The sequence below is a fragment of the Tyto alba genome, unplaced genomic scaffold (assembly GCF_018691265.1).
Source record: "Tyto alba isolate M040663 unplaced genomic scaffold, T.alba_DEE_v4.0 Super-Scaffold_14, whole genome shotgun sequence".
In the NCBI taxonomy this organism is placed as follows: Eukaryota; Metazoa; Chordata; class Aves; order Strigiformes; family Tytonidae; genus Tyto; species Tyto alba.
The window spans coordinates 6,730,607-6,747,195 of record NW_024881276.1 but is presented as its reverse complement, the minus strand read 5'-3'; the positions used below and the strand labels follow the sequence as shown (position 1 = coordinate 6,747,195).

At 34.7% G+C, this 16,589-nt stretch overlaps 1 protein-coding gene across 1 annotated transcript in view; it reads left to right on the top strand.

The window, feature by feature from the left end:
* LOC104365725 (pseudouridine 5'-phosphatase) overlaps nucleotides 1–12,819 on the top strand; it is a 160,461-nt gene extending 147,642 nt beyond the window's left edge. Inside the window, exons 4-5 of the transcript XR_006164900.1 lie at nucleotides 8,597–8,697; nucleotides 12,624–12,819. The gene's annotated coding sequence lies outside the window, so the exon portion shown is untranslated. The remainder of the gene's footprint in view (nucleotides 1–8,596; nucleotides 8,698–12,623) is intronic.
* The last annotated feature ends 3,770 nt before the right edge of the window (nucleotides 12,820–16,589 follow it).

The window sequence follows — 16,589 nt, the reverse complement described above, 5'->3', positions numbered from 1 at the left end:
TTCTTAGACAAAAGAAGGAACTCCTTAGCAGTTTTAAGGGAAAAAAAATAAAAGTTGGGATTTGGAGGTCTATTTCCACCAGTATGAGCACTGGATAAAGGGATGGGTCATGGCTGAGTGCTTCCTGTTGTCCTTGCTCCAAATGGGGATGAGATGGAAAGAGGGACTTGAGATCTCGAGCAGGACTATAAAAGAAAAAAAAAATACCCAAACCAACACTTCAGCATTTGGAAAACATTTTAGCAAAGTATTTTAATGACAATTAATTCCAGTCACTTTCTTTACATATTTGCATGAATGCCATGACCTTCTTACAGGTTCCAAATCTTCTGACTGCTTCAGTTATTGTGTCTTGATTTTCACTTTTAAAACTCAGCTTGTGTTATCTCAATACAAAACATGTTCTTTTTGTTAATTTCCGATCAACTCATTCCTTCTTTCCTTTTCGGTCTTATTATATTTGACTGACAAAGATTCTTTTTCTTTGATTGTTGCTGAAATATATTAAAAAAAAAAAAAAAAAAAGTCAGGCAAACTTATATGACAGAGAAACATTGCTTGACAGTGAAGAGACTAGGTATATGTTAAAGGTTTGACATTAAAACATGTTGCTTCATTTGAAGATTTCTCTAACTGAATATAACGATTAAGGTACTGAGTTTCATATCAGATCTTTACACATGTGAGGTCTCAGTAGTCTATGTTGAACAGCTGGGTATAAATAAAATAAAGAATTAATAAATACTGGAACACGGAAAACAAGGTTTATTTCAGTAATTAGTTTCAACCCTTGAACAGCTATAAGAAAAAGATATCACTTGAATTACTTCATATTAGAAAACTTGTTTTTGTCATTCTAACAATTAATCTCAAGGAATAAAAGTTGTTTTACCTGCAAAAATAACATGCACATTTTTTTAACAGTTTAGTAACATTAATATTTTTTTAGCTCATTCTTGTATTTTATTATAACAAGTGTCCTATACAAACAAAAAATATTTGAATTGAATGGTGGAATTCCAAAATACTATTTGAGCTCAGTTTTAGTATTTTTTTTTTTTACAATAAGAAGTGATATTCCTCTAAACCTGGAAACAGGTTAAGTGTAGTATAAACGGAATCTTTGGCTCAGTACAGGTGATTTTCAAGCCATTATATTTAGTTCACATTTACTATAACTGTCTCTACAATAAAACTGAATTTTACGTGATGGCTACATAGAAACTATTGAAGTGCTGAAATATGTGAATTTCGTATTGATTTTGAGACTTAACTCATATTCCTTTGAGACTTCCTAACACAGTAAAATACTTTAGCTTTAGCCTGTAGCTTCATGCTATCAATGCTTGTCACTGCTTTTCTTCAGCTGTCTTTCTTTTCTTCAATTGTCATTCTGAAGTCAACAAGTTGCTTGATTTATTATTATATTTTCTTTAGAAAGATTCTGAAAAGGAAAATAAATAGTGCAATTCAATATCTAAAATGAAAGACAAATTGTGTGTGTGGGATCAGCCACTTGGCAAAATTTAGTGGAAATAAGTAGAAATATGTCTGGTAGCACAAATTATAGAAATGAATTCTGAATCTGTGTTAGTCCCTTATTTCAAAAGTCCAAGAAATATTTTATCTGTCTAAATGATCTGGGAATTTTGAAAAGCAATCTTACTGAATATTTTCATTTGCTCTGCTCTTAGTCCTTCAGAAATTGGTAGTAAAGAATATGGGAATAGCTTTGATTAAGTCTATTTTATCCTCTAAAATATTAAGGACAGATATAGATATATGAATTGTGACAAGAGTGCATATCATGGGGGTTCATTTGAACAAACAATTAAGACTATCAGGGTCTTGTTAGCTAATTTGAGCTGTTTTTCCATACTCTGCCTCCCCGACTCTTATCTGATGTCTACATGAAATTATAACCTGAGAAAATATACTGTCATACTTGAAAAGACTGTTTTTGCAGAAACTGTATACAAAAACAAGCAGGGATACCTACAGCTGGTTTTCCAAGGACTGTGTCCAAATGGCATTTGAGTATCTTCAAGGATGAAGACTTCACAACCTCCTTGGGCAACCTCTGCCAATGCTCTGTCAACCTCACAGTGAACAAGTGTTTTCTGATACTCAGACGACAGAACCTCCTGTGTTTCAGTTTGTGCCCGTTGCCTCTGGTGATGTCAGTGGACACCACTGAAGAGCCTGGCTTCATGTCCTTTGCACCTTTCCTTTAGGTATTTATAGATACTGTGGAGATCTTCCCTGTACCTTCTCTTCTTTAGGCCAAACAGTCCCAGACTTTCCTCATAGGAGAGATGCTCCAGTTCTTTAATCAGATCTGTGGCCCTTTGTTGGACTCTCTCCATTATGTCCTTGTCTCTCTTGTACTGGACAACCCAGAACTAGACTGGAGAGATTTTTCTACCGTGGCCTCCTCTCAGCTGTTGTTCTCAGCTGCGATGAAGGACACTGTCTCCAAGTATATTCCAGGTGTGGTATCTCTTCTGTCTGCCTTTTATTCTGGTGATGGCTTCTTTTACTGTACTGCCTTGGAGAGGAAGGGAAAGTGGAGATTGTGTGCCAAGAAGAAAAAAAGATAGTGTAAGGGAAAGATATTCAAGGCACAGGAAAAACTGGTTTCCTCTTCTCAATGTAGATGCCAGGACCTAAACCAGTTTCACCATCAAATATCAAGGAGCTGTAACAGATAAAAGTTCATAGCAGACTCCATTGCCTACATTTCCTTGTCAAAAACAGGGGGAGCCTATAAACCTCTGCAGACAGTTTAGAAAAAAAAAAAAAAAAAATCAGATTAGAATTTTCGGTATGGACAATATCTCCCAGCCTTTATCTAAAAGGCAGAATCATTTTAGCTGATCTGTTAAAACATCATCCTGAACATTGAAAATGTCATCGGTTAAAGTTGAGTAAAATTAAAAGATGAAAACAGGCCATACAATGTTAAAACCTGGCCAATTTTGACAGACATCATTAGCATCCCAGATTCTAATGTTATGAACCTTGGTGTTTTGTGGATACTGTTTAGTATCTCTTTCCTTTAATGAACATTTTCCCAATAATTTACATAATTGTTGGGTTAAAGTGTCAGGAAAATCACAGCTGGAAAAGAAACAATTACAGATAATTTAGCCACGTTTGTGCACTGAACTAGTATCAAGTACAGTTAGACCATTCTGGAAGATATTTATCTAACCTCTTTTTCATAACCTTTTTTTAAAGTATAACCTTTCTCATTAATATCTGGAACAGTCTAATATTTTTCTTATATTTTTTCTAATATGTATTCTGAATTTTTCTTACAGGGGAGAAAAAAAAGATAGTTTTCTTCTAGTCCAACACCCATGAACATGGAAAAAAATCTTTCACAGTTCTGTCTCTGTGTATTGTTTAGTTAGTGGAATATTATTATCCTGTCCCTGCTCTTTAATCTTTGCATATTTATATTTAACAAGCTCAGTTCTTTCTGCTTCTTTTCTTAGCTATTTTTTGTTGCCCATGACTAGACATTACCTAGTATGTTCAAAATCATGAAATGTGATGCCCAAAACTAGATCCATTATTCCTTTTGAGGCTCCATTAATAATGTAACATATTACATAAATACCTTTTGGTTATTTTATGTGAGATTTGTAATTTTTTTTTCCAGTAGAATTAAAGTATTACCTTCAAATACAGCTTGTGATTTATTAACCATTTACTGTAGTAATATTTTGTAACTATATTCAGCTTTCTATCACTAAAGACATTACTGAAAATATTGAAATATTCTGACTCTTTGGAGAGCTCACTTTAATTACTTGTCCACTTAGATAACAAACTAGTGAGAGCAATATATTCAAGCAGTTGTTCATTTAATTTATGATCGTTTTAGTCAGACCATACATTTTGGAATGATTATGAAGAATATTCTGTAAGTTATCTGTTCCTAAAATCAAGATATGTCAATCATGTTTGGTATTTCCCTTTTTGCAGTTGGGTTAGTTCTCTCATCAAAAGAGGCAAACAAGGTATTTTATGTGGTTTCTTCAGAAACATGTGGTAGCTTCTTTCATCACTATATACCGTAGGCATTTATAATTGTCTGACTGATTACATTGCAAGTATGACAATTTATTTAATTATTTCCAACTTTCTACTTGTGCTCAGAAAATAAAATGTGCTAGCATCCATCTATACATCTGTGGCTTAAATTGAGGACAGGAGAGGTTGTGGGAAAATATATTTTCACTTTTATTTCAGGCAGTATGAATTCCTGAAAAGGAAAAGTTGAAACCTCAGTATCTCATAGTATGTTGAATTCTTCATCATTAAAATTGTCTGAAGAACATCAATGTCAACACCTTAAAAAGTGAATTTTAAAAGAGAGAGCTAGTTACCAGATTAAGTGACTGACATATTGATGATAATCAAGGGACTGTGTTTTCATTTATTTTAATTTCCAGTGTAAACGACAGGTTGAAATTCAAACTAAAATGAAGGAAATATATTTAAAATACAACTTTTCTCCTTGATTTTTTAATAGATTTATTAAATCTAAGTGATGGATAGCCTCAGGGACACTTTTAGGACATGGTAGGCTGACACTTTTTTTTAGCTTTAGAGAACCTTGTCAAATAATTGCGAATATGTCCATTTCAGTGAAAATATTACCAATTAGTTTTTAATTTTCTCTTGACTTACTCCCAATGTGTATAAAATAATTTTAATTTATGTCAGTTTAAAATTAAATTTGAAAATTACAGATCAACAGGACAATGAAATCACAGATTTATTCAAATTTACATTTTCTTTCAGTTTAGCATGTATCCAAGAAACACTGTGAGAATGGCAAAAAAAAATCAAACCAAAACATTTCAGAATTCAAATGCAGAAAAAAATGGGAAACTTAGAAGTGGAAAGAAATACTCTGGAAAAACTGTTTTTATATATATGTGTGTGTGTATATATATATATATATATATATATATATATATATATATATAAATGCTATATTTTCTGATTCATTAGAGTTTTCCCCCCACATATTTTTTTTTAAATTTTACCATTTGATGATGCTTGACATTTTGGGGCATGAATTTAGGTGAAGAAGACAATAAAAATATAACAGAGATAAGTGATAGGATAACTGTATTGCAGCCATGGCTCTTCATTTTAAATACTATGTTTTTGTAATTTTTATCGTTTTCTGGAGGTTAACTAGCAAGTCTTTAAAACTCAGACAGTGTGATTGATTGCTTACACACGTGACAGTACGAGTGCTGAAAATTAATACTATGTAGCAACAGACCATGTTGTAGTGCAACTATGTTATTGCAGTATTATTGCAGTGCAGCTGTGGTCTCACTGTGTTTCTTTAAACTGACAATACGCTAATTGGCCAGTTGGCTATATTTTTATCTTCTTATTACTGGTTTTGATTACTTGTTTGTAGTTGGTTTTTGTTTGTTTATTTGTTTGTTTGTTTTTTCCATCTCTCATAACTATTACCTTGGATAAAAAACATTAGATGAAACAGTGGAAAACAGGTAAGTATAGAGGAATACCAGTTAGTGAAGCAGAAGACGTAGAAAGGTGTTGTTAGTCTGGATGATTGGATGATGTTTGGAATTTGTTTTGAGTCTTAAACTGCAGGCAGATTTTGAATTTTGTATAATAAACAATATTTTTATTCAAACTTCTCAGAAAAGTTGATGTTTCAAACATTCTTTGTAGTTACTGCTCCTAAAGTCCATACAGTAGTAGAAAGGAAATAAGAAAAATCATGTCTTTTCCTTTCTTCTTCCTACCCATTTGGAAAGTCACACCAATAAATTTAAGTTCCCATAAAATTGCTGAACTGTAATTATGAAGTACTAATTAAAACAATGTTTTATTGACTAAGATCAAAAGTGACATCATTTTCCCAAAGTATCTTGTCTTTGAATAAACCATATGTAATATAATAATTATTCACTATAGTTTACAAAGCTTACACTTCCAGAGTTACTACAACACGAATCTCAAAACTTAAAGACTGGTGCCTCAACTGGTTCAAGTCAGATACCCCAATGGACTTTGCTGACTTAAGTGAGTCCTAGTGAATACTGTCCACTTTAATATCTTTGTTGGCCTTCAGCATAGATTGAAATTGAACTAATTCACAGAGATACTCTGAAGAAGGGAAGTTCATACATCACCAGCTTAAAAACACCAGCTGCCAGCTGTTCCTTCAATGTGTGAACATTGCCTTTTTCTTGGAGCCCATGATATAGTGGTCCTATGATAAAATCTGAAACTGGTGTGTGTTCTATATATAAATATATCCTAGGGTAGGATGTGAGACATGGGATATAAAGCCATATTGGATAATATGTTTTTATATAATAAGAGGAGTTTTCAACGCAAAATTGTTTAGGATAAGATAAGCATGAAAAGTCAGAGCTGCATTCAGACTTGTAATATGACAGGATCCCATGAAAAAATCTTACAAATGAGATAAAATCTGCAACTCAAGTCACTTTCTTTTTTCCTCTAGAGTTACACAGTCTTCTGACTCAGTCAACAGAAGCCACATTTGGTCCAAATTATTTATTTCCACATGTATATTTTTCCTTGATATGACTTCCTTAAATAAATCAGTTCAGGTTAGCTTTTTAAAATGCTCATTTTAAGAATATCATAGGTGCTATACTACATTTGTAAATTTTTCTTGTATATTATTGGGTCAGACTGTGAACAGCAACTGCAGGCAAAAGAGCTATATAATTCATCACCTATTGCAGGTCTGATGATTAACACCTTCATGTTATTACAGTTAACTGGATCCATGGTTGATCAAATCTGCAAAGTTCATCTGGCTGTTTTCCAAAAGATTGTTTTACCTAGAGTAAAGCACAAGCAGGCCTGTCATTCTTTGAGGAGGAACACATTACACCCTTTTGAACATTCAGTGTATTGTAACAGTGAAAATAATGGGTGGTAGTAGTCTTTCACCGGGTTTCTTAGTAGTTAGTTTAACAGTTTTGATTTTTGTTTGTTTTTTTTTTTTTTTTTTAACTTGTAAATTTTTGTTACAGTGCTCATACATGATAAATATGTTGCAAGATTAACAACTTATTTAAGTAATTGTACAGAGGATGTGTACAACGTACAGGCATTTAGATTCTGTTGAAACTAAAACCATCTTTGATGTGTTGGACTGAAAAACAATTTTCTGAAATATCAGCAGAAGCAAGAGAAGTTCTTATTTCAGTTAAGTTTTCAAGAACTGAAACAACTCAGAGAAAGATTGATATTAGAAGAGGTACACAAGGGAGGAATTTGGCAGTTCTCTCCCTCTTTGCTCATTAGGCTCTAATTTCCTTAGACCCCCACATATGAGATGCTCAGTTACTCAGATAAGCAATGCATATGTCTCATCTATAATCCTCTAGCTGGTATCTATACCACTTGATCCCATAAATAATACCGTGATGGCAGTCTACTCTGAAAACAAGCTCTTAACCTATGTGTTGATTCTGAGGAGTCAAGAGAAATGTCAGGGAGGCACCAAAAAGGCAGGAATCTATCTCTGTGGCTGCTTCCTGAACCACAGCATTTCAGATCCTGCCCTACACAAAGTGACAACTATGCACCACCATTCTAAAGTAAAACGGCTGCAAATCTACAGTTCCTCCTTCTCAGCACTTTTGCTTGAGAAGCAAAATTTTTGTAGTCAGTGAATCTCTAGAGGATAAGAAAAAAAAAAAAAAAAAGCCATTCTGTGATTATAGTTAGACTTCCAGTGTGACCTCTGAGTGATTATTCCACCTGTCATCAGTGCTTTTCTAGATGGCAGGTCAGAGTGGCTGATGACATCGGGCTTGGAAACTTATTTCAAGTCATTGCTCTTATTCTTAAAACCAAGTTGAGTTCAGTTTTGGTACAACATTCCACTTAAAGCCTTCAAGTCTGCAGAGCACTTATGCAAATGTTTAATTTTAAACATGTGAATAGTACTATTAACTTTGATGGGACTATTCACATACCTAAAATAAGGACATGTTTAAGTGCTTCACTAATAACAGTGAAGGAGGGGGAAAGAACACCCATGACCTCCATTTACGTTATTGCTTCATTATTTTTTTTATTTATAGGCTCCTCTGTGGCATTCATCATCACAATATTGGGGCATGTCAAGAATATTAATGTTGCCATTCATTTGCCTTTGCCTAACAACTGTTGTGTTTCATATAAAAAAGGGAAAAGAGGATTCTGTTGAACACTGGATATCTTTTGTAGACAATAATTACAAATTCTTAATGCAATTAGAAAAAAAAAGGCATTAAACTTTTCCACGAATCCCTGGGGTCCATAAAATGATAGAGATTTGAACTTCAGTATGCTCTAAGTTTTTCCACAATCCTAATTTTTTTTTTTTTTTTTTTTTTAAAAAAAAAAAAAAAGAAACACTCTCAAATCAAGAGTATTCTTTCTGGAAAACAGAAACCTAATCTTCTCTATTTCATCAAAATAAGCCAAAGGAAGCTGTCATGTATTATAAACATTTGCTTAGAATCTACTACAACATGAAATTTCTTCTTTTGCTATTCCACAGGTGGTATGCTGTAGGTCCCACCCTGAGAACTCTCTCCAGTGTAAAGTGTAGGACCCATGCATCTAATTCAAGAAATTCATATTGTCTAAAAAGTTAGGAAGGTAAGATAATAGTACTTCATACAAAATGATAGCCATGCCACAGTGGAATAAATTTTGGAATCTAGTCTTTTGTACTCCCTGTTTTTCTTCCATTTACTCCTTTAGCAAACATTGGAAATGCAAATTTTAATGGCTGACAGTGCTATAGGCTGATGAATGTGAAAACTAGAGGGCTGAATAAAAAGTAATGCCTAACCTCTCAGGTGGAACTGCTGACTCTCTTGGATGCTGTCCCTGAGTCTGTCCCCAATTCATTACTGACAGAAAAGATTACTTAAATGTGCTTTTTACAAACGTTATGAACTATAATAAACAAAAATGAAATATGACATAATTAATCACTTAGGCAGGATGATTACAAATTCCATCAAGCTAATTGAAAACTAAGCTATATAGTTATCAAACTAATATTGTTTAGCAGAAGCATTTGTGATAAACTTGGAATTATGGTCTATATTTTCTTGTAAGGGTCAGACTTAAGATCTTGACATTTTCTGCTGAAGGCAACATCCAGTCAGTTAAGTTGGTTTCACAGATTAGATCCTATCCTTAAGCTGTCTGTTGACCCATTGGTGTAGATAGATCTGTTTTTCACCTTTGCTCTGATATACAAACCAAATCTGGTCAAAGAGTTGTACCAACATCATGCTGTAAGTTCAGGTATGTTGAGCAGCTGGTAGTTAGCTCTGGTAATTGTGACCCACATCAATGCTTTCTGAGCTGGAGCTGATTTATGGTCAGCCAGGCAGGACAGCACAGGCAGAATTAGCAGGATATACCTGCACATGTTCATGAGTAGACAAAGCTCAATTTTCCCAGCTCTTTCACTGTGAATTTTAATTCGGCTTATAACATGGTTAGCTAAATTTGAGTTTGAGATTCCACTGCTAGAGAGCATCTAAAAGCTGCAATATTAAACTTCAGTCATCATTCCTGGATTTAACGCTAAGTGTTTAGGAATTTTATTGTTAAATAGTCACAAACTGATTGTGTTACAGAAAACTTAAGTATTTTACTGACTAGTGGCTATATTAAATCATAAAGAGAAATTTTTTAACTAATATTTATCAGATCCACCTAGAAGGAAATATTCAGAACTTGTTCAGTTCTATTGTATAGTCTGCCGTACATATTTTCATACCACTTTTATGTATTTTAACAACCTTGACTTCAAAGAGCTTTTGTTGTATATAATATTAAAATATATATACTTTCTGAACTGGTTGCTAAGAATAAGTGGTGGGTTTCTTCCAATCTGGTCTACTGAAATTGTGCAGCATCAGATTTCCAGTGTGATTCTGATGTGAGTCTCCAGCAAATGGAACACTTTCATGTTACCCTATTAGAAAGCGTTATGGATTAATGCAAAAGGTCAGTCTTATCACAGTTCCTGCAATACAATATGCTACAGCACATTAGGAGTTGGAATATATCAAGGGCTAATATTCTAATACATTTTTCTTCCTTAACAGGAAGACAAGAAACTAGAAGCTTTACATAATCAGGGTTAAAGGTTTCTGTAAAAGCTTAAAATAATGCAAAAATATTCCTTTTTAAACATTTAAACCTGCAATTAGAGGTGTATCCAAGACATATAACTATGATCTTGAATCCCAAAGAGAATGTGGACATGTTTTTAGATCAGAGATTTTTATAAAAGATTTTGATTTGTCTCAGCCTGTTTTTGCATGAAGACAGGTTAGAAACAAAATTTAAAACTTATACCAGTTTTACTTCTGTTCAGCCTCAAGGTTGAATATTTGAGTCTAATGTTTTGTTGTAGATCCATTTCCAACTTTAATCTCATCCAGTTAGTGGACACATAACTGTCTTTCAGTAGGTCTTTTTATCATTGAATAGGCACACAAGATTATGTATACAATTTATTTTCAAAGAAGTTTTAACAGTTCAGATACATTATACAAGCTGAAATACTTTTGCATAATGTCTTCCAACTCCCTCTGTTAATATTATGACTAACACTCAGACAGTCATTCAGTAATACCAGAGAGTGCTGTCATGGAACTCTGGGAACATACAGATGATAGCTTATCATTTAAGTTTTTTCATTGTTAAGATTTACTATAGGGAGCTTATTTTCCCATTCTGACCATACCATCCTCAGCTTTTGATGTATGACATGGGATTTAAGAAAACAGGATATATATAACCTATTTTTTATCGATATTAGGCTTTTTAAACAGTAATGTGTGGTGTTTTGTTGCACGGAATCCTCTTTCAACCAGTATTATTTATAACCTTTCAGAATGGTTTTCAGAAATAGTGTACAATGTGTAATGAACAAGATATACATTATACTGGAAATATAAATTTAGATAAATATCACCTAGTTTTATTAAAAGTAAAATTCCCGCAGGAACAGAAACCTCTGCTGGGCTTCTGTGGCAGAGTTTTTGGTAGTGGGGGAGGAGGCTATAGTGGTGGCCCCCTGTGAGAAGCTTCTTGAAACCTCCCCCGGCTCCAAGTGGGACCCACCTCTGGCCAGGGCTGAGCCAATTAGCAATGGTGGCTGCACCTCTGCAAGAAAGTATTTAAGAAGGGGAACCTGGGACGGGGTTGGAACTTGTGAGGAGGAGTTGTGAGAAGGATGAAGACCAAGGTCAATGGAAGGAAGGGGAAGAAGGTGTGGGAAGTGCGCCGGAGCAGAGACTCCTGTATCTCATAGTGAGATGGCAGGGCTGACCCCCTGCCACCTGTAGAGGTGGAGTAGAGGCCAACCTGAAACCTGTGGATAAGGCCACTCCAGGACAGGTGGCTGTATTGAAAAGAAGCCAGGACTCTGAGGGAAGAAGAAGCCCCCGATGTTGTAGTTGAGCGCTGGGGGGACTGCAACACACAGGGGTGATCCACGCCAGAGCTGCATGGAAACTTGCATCCCATGGGAAGGACTCATGCTGAAGAAAGTTTATGAAGGACTGTCTGCAGTAAGGCAGGACCCACGTGGAGCAGGGGAGGAATGTGTTGTGTTCCCTGCCCTGAGAAGGAAGGAGAAGCAAGCTGACTGTAACCCCCATCCCATGTCCCCTGTGCAGCTGGGGGGGGGGAAGAGGAAGAGAGTTGGGGAGCAGAGATCAGCCCATGAAGAAGGGAGGGGTGGGGGCAGGTGTTTTTGGATGCGGCGGTGCTTCTGACTGTCCCCACCTTGTCTGTTATGTTTTGTCTTTGTTATCATCTGAATTAAAGCAATGTTTTATTCTCTTCCCCTAATGAGTCTGTCTTCTGCCCATGACCGTAATGGGTGAGTCACCCCTCCCTTTCCTTGTTTGTATTCCTGAGCCATTTTTCTTAATTTTGTCCTTTCCACTCCTGATAGGGAAAAAGGGTGAGTAAGCAGCTGCACGGTGCTCAGTTGCCTGCTGGGCTCAAACCACGACAAACCTCAAGTAATGGTTTACTCAGGAAAACTAGTTTAGTAAGTCATCATAACACATGCTCTATCTATTTCAGGAGGAAGCTACTTCCAAAGACAATGCCAATATTATGATTTCCTGGAATGTTGTGCAAAAAATACTAGTTGCTGCTGCCAATTTTATCTTCACAGATAGTATGTGATAGTATCTAGTACATACTGAGAGTTCATAATCGAGTGGATTACATGGTTCTTTATTCGTATACCTTTGCAGGGATAAAGTAGCTAAAGTACTAGATCAGAGTTATTCCAAACTGCTAAAGGTCATCCTTTGTCAGATTAAACTCCTTCAAGAGTTGAGTTCTCTTGATGAAATAGGCATTGGCATTTTTTTCTTTTTCACACACATGAAAGATTACAAGCTTTGGATGGTAAATACCATTGTCAATCAAATGTATAATCTTCTTAAATAAGAATGCCAAGTATGTTTAGCAAGATTGTTTCTCCATGATGTCATGCAATTGACATTAATAATGTTTCTTGTGTTTAATTCCAGAAAGATATGCACACCATATTATCCTTCCTGTGGTTTTGTTCAACATCCATGTCAAGTTGCCTGAGTTTGTCATTTTACCAACATCTGTTCTCTAGAGCTTGAGGAATAATCTACACTCTATTCGGTCAACTGTCAGTGATTCCTAAGACTGACTTTCAATCCATTCTTTTAAAACAATAAAGAGCTGCTAATCTAATTTATTATGCTTTGAAAGTTGTTGTTTTCTTAGTGTCCATGCTGATTTACTTTAAAAGGGGAAAATTTGTTATGAACTGTAAGCTCTGAGTACACCTTTAAGATTGGAAATAAAAAGAAGAAATATTCAACAAATACTATTTAACTTTTGTACAGTTTTATCATCCTTCTTTACTAAAAAGTCTGGAACAGTTTTAATCACTTGTCCCTGATATATACTTTTAAAAATGTTTAATGTCAATTTAAATGGCATTGAAATAAAAAGGCTGGTACAGTCTAGATTTCCATCTTTTATTACAGCAGTGTGGTGTTCATCTGCTGTTGCTCTTCCTTTTTTCTCTTTTATTTGAAATAGTGACTTCTTTTCCTAATTCCAACAACAAGAAGTCAAACAAGATTGCATGTTCAATAGCATTGTATATTAACATATATTATAAATTTAAGCCCATAAATTTCTATCCAGTGACTACTGTAGTAGCATGCTTAAGAAGAGAAAATGTATATTTTTTCTTCTTGAACAGTTTCCTTTCTGTAGGGAAAGATTTTGGCAATTTATGTGTAAGACCATGCCTTCTCATCAAAATTAGTTGTTTTAACCAGAATAAGCTACTTTTTCCATGCGTATTAATAATTATAATCTAAGTTTATAACTGCAGGGTTTAAGAGCGGCCATTAAGTTTACAGATTCATACTTTTAATCAGCAAGACAATAAATCAAGCACAAGTCATATACTTTGCATAAGAAAACACAGTACTGGTGTGACATTACAGAAAGGTCACCTGTGAGGTATCGTGTAGACATTTTAAATTATAGTAGCACATCAGTTAAAGGAGGAATGGGAAGTGACACATGCTTGAGACTTGAAGTCTAAAAGCATGATTGCATGCTGACTACTATGGCGACCAAAGACTTGTGAGCCTAAAGCATGCTGCTGTTCTTGAACTGAATTAAGTCATCATTGGAACACCATTTTCTGTAGTCAAAGGTTGCTTGCATTCAGAAGAGACAAGAGGTTGTAGTCAGTGGTTGGTATCTTTAGACAGAAAAATAGATGGAAGTGGGGGACAAGAGCTTTTATTCTATGAAACTGAACCATAAAGCAAGTTATGCTATACTAAAGCTAGCCAGTTTCAAAACAAGATCCTTCTATTCTCCCCCTTAACAATTAAGATAATCAGAGGAACAACTTAACAAGATCATAGTACATTCTCTTTAACCGGGAATTTTGGATTGGTATCCCTTAAAATAGGAGTCATTATTTTGGTGTGTGTGCTGAGGCAAACATGAACATCACAATCACACACACATACTTTATAATTTCTTCTCAAGAGTCTGTTTACAAGAACATGAAGTAGTGAAGTTATGACATGAAAGATTGTTATAAATGGGACTGAGAATTGTACTGGATCTGACCTATGTGTAAATATAAAAAAGGGTGTCAACATTCCACAGAAATGCCATCATCTGAAACATAGTCAGAGGGCTATAAATGTCTCTTTATTTATTTCAACCTAAAAAAACCCACCAAACCAACCAAACAAAACACACCATACTTGAATATTCAACATAATGAAAAAACCCATGAAATTATTGAGACCCTGATTCATGACCTATAACTTGCTAAAGATAAAGTTTTGCCTGGAATTACTCTGATGTTGTAAATTTTCTTCTAATTTGAAAGGCTATAGATTATCAAAGTGGACTTTTGAAGAGTTCTATCCAATCTTTTCCCTCTTAAAATAGTGGGTGTCCATTTGTTTCCATTGAATGTTTTGAGGTTGACAGGTCTTGTGCTAGGCATTTTACATTGTGTATATAAAAAGAGAACAAACTGTATACAAATTTTAAATTTTGGAAAGGTAAAAAAAAAGCAGCAGTTTTTTAAAAAACAAACAAAGAAGTTTTCATCTGCTTATAAGGATATAATCTTAACATTTTCAATGAAATCAGGATAAAGGTTACAAACCTTCTGTTCAGATTAGGAGCTCTGTCATTGTCTTTTTGAAATATTATTAGTAGTAATTATATTAAACTACTTAACCAAAATAAAGTAACCAGACTTTAAATTTTCTGTCTGGATATAGGACTCAGACTTAATGAAATATTATGTGGAAAAATAGGTCTAAGCTAGTTAAGAACTGAAAACTTATCAGACATCATTGATATAGCACTAATTTGTTTTCCTCTTCTAAGATAAAATACAAAATAAACATACACCTGCTGATATTCTATGTCTAAGTTTTCTTTTAGTGCTGATTCCCTACAGGAAAACAGAAAGATGACAGGCATGTTGTAAAATCCCTGTGAACATTGCTAATGGTGTAGTACTACTAATAAAAGATATTTTATTGCTGCTGAGGAACTGGCATTTGCCAACTGCTGCTTTTGAACTAATTGCTGTGATAACAGATTGCTAAACTGAATTCAAAGGTTCAGGTGTAGAACCAGCTGTGTTCAGACATAGTGATGGAAAGGGAAAAAGTTGTTAGAAAGCCTATCCTATCATTCAGCAAAATGTTAGATTTCACTGCCTTTGCCTAGGCAAATATGAATGTTATTTCCAATTTTCAAGTATTTTCTGTCTTGTAACTCTATGGAGATTTTTGTGGTTTTCAGTGCTTTAGTAGTTATTAGACAACTTGTGAAGTGATAAATCAGTACTGACATTGTATTTTTATTGCAAAGAAGCAAGAAACTGGAGAAAAATTGAAAGAAAAGCAGCCTGAGACTAGAGGCCCCAGGCAGGAGGGAGCTGAAATAGAGTATCCTTGAGTGAATCCACCCTAGAAGTACAAGGATTTTCAGCATTATACAGACACACTGCTGCCCCAGAGGGAGCAGTGGGTTTTGAAAGCAGAATTAGGAGAGCCAGCCTGACAGTTTAAATACAAGACAAATTAGGGCCTGAGCCATTAGTTCTGGCCAGTTTATAACAAAATGCTCTAAATTTACATTTTTGTTCAAGGTCCAAAGTTATCACTATGCATATATAATGTCCTTTTACTGGTTTTAGCATGAAATTGAAAACACAGTGTATTAATCCAACACACAGAGAGACTGTGTTAATTGATAGTCAAATGTATTTTTCTTCCTGAGCAGGTATTTGTTTTGAGTCATGAAAGAGCACCTTCTAGAAGGAGCTACAGAATATCATATAGCTAGCCACAGTGGTGTGTTCTGAAGCAGCAACAGAACTAGACAGTCTTTCAGGCCATTAAAGTGTTTACAGTTTCTATTTCAAGATTTTTGAAAGAATAATAAATATTAAAAAAAGAAAATTAATCTGTTTCTGCAGCTTTCTGTTTCACCAGTGTGGGAATGTTGAATAACTTTTCCTGTCCAAAATAAGAGACATAAAAATGTAATGTATTGCACCTGCTACTTCCTTAAAATTGCTTTCTCCATTGTGTGTGTCCAGTCTTACAAGCAGTGTGAATGTCAGTTTAAAGTTAGGCATGTAAGAGTTATGACCTGAAAAAATACAGGACAGTGGTGACAATATTATCTACCTGAAAATCAGAAGAATTTTTTTTTTTTTTTTTTTTTTTTTTTTACAATTAGAAGACAGGACACCTCATCAGCAAGAAATAACAACTAACTCCAACACTTCAAATTTCAAAGCTGTGTTTATCATCAGGGATGCTAAAGGTTCTGTAATTACAACTTCTTAACATTATGATATACAGTGTGAACGTTATGATATGGGAGATGACGAGCTGTGACGTTCATCTGCATTAAATCCTGCAGATTCAATTGAGCCACTGACTAAT